The sequence below is a fragment of the Otolemur garnettii genome, unplaced genomic scaffold (assembly GCF_000181295.1).
Source record: "Otolemur garnettii isolate 467f Iridium unplaced genomic scaffold, OtoGar3 scaffold00006, whole genome shotgun sequence".
Classification (NCBI taxonomy): Eukaryota; Metazoa; Chordata; class Mammalia; order Primates; family Galagidae; genus Otolemur; species Otolemur garnettii.
Window position 1 is genome coordinate 29,861,122 of NW_003852401.1, and position 1,276 is coordinate 29,862,397.

The following is a 1,276-nucleotide window of genomic DNA, read 5'->3' on the forward strand; positions in this document are numbered from 1 at the left end:
AAAAAAAAAAAATAAATAAAAAAGAAAATTGATAGTAGGGCTGAGGGATTTTCATATCACATTAGAAATTTAAGGGATTATATTTCTTACTTGGTTCTACTGCTTCATTGCTAGTTGATGAAACTGAGGTCCCAAGAAGTGACTCGCAAGTTGGCCAATCTAGTTTAATGCCAGCTGAGAAAAAAACGCCCAGCTCTGAATGCCAATTCAATCCTTCTATAGTACCTGGTTCTTAAAAACCCATAAGGCAAGCGATGCTCTGGAGTACATGGAAGAAATCTGGAAAAGACTTCATATACAACATACCTAGTTCAACCTTCCATTTAGGTCTAGAATTTTTGTGGCAAACTTCCAGTAGTAAGATATTCTCTAATTCTTAGGAGACAACCTTTTCTTGATGGACTAATAACCATATAGTTCTTTCTCATATTGAATTCCAATCTTTTATTTATTTTTTTGACAAAGGGTCTCACTGTGTCACCCTTGGTAGAGTGCCGCGGTGTCATAGCTCACTGCAACCTCAAACTCTTGGGCTCAAGGGATTCTCTCGCCTCAGCCTCCCCATTAGCTAGTACTACAGGTGCCCACCACAATGCCTGGCTATTTTGAAGAGATGACGTCTCACTCTGGCTCAGGATGGTCTTGAACCTGTGAGCTCATGCAATCTACCTGCCTTGGCCTCCTAGAGTGCTAGGATTACAGGCGTGAGCCACTGCACCTGGCCCTGAACTAAAAATTTTTTATTTTCTAACTTTTACCTACTTCTGCTCTGAGAGCCAAAAAAGAGAAATTGTACATTCCTCTCAAATATTTTAAAACAGCTATCATCAAGGTGGGTAGATTGCCTGAGCTCATGATTTTAACACCAACCTGAGCAAGAGATAGACCCCGTCTCTAAAAAATAGCCAGGCTTTGTGGTGGGGACTTTTAGTCCTAGCTACTTGGGAGGCTGAGGCAAGAGGATTGCCTGAACCCAGGATATTGAGGTTGCTGTGAGCTATGATGCCAAAGCACTTTACTGAGGGTTACAAAGTGAGATTTTGTCTCAAAAAATAAAAACAACTATCATTCCTTAGTCACACCTTTCATCTATCTTAGGGATTCAGTTTATGGGATCATTTGCAAATTGGTGAAACACCTCAGAATTTATACTAATTTGTAAATTATCTTTTCATTATATCCTAGAATATTGCAAATGTGGATTGATCAGCATTTTGTATACTGAGATTATTTTCCTATAATGTATTTTTGGGTTTTTTTTTTTTTTTTTTTTTTT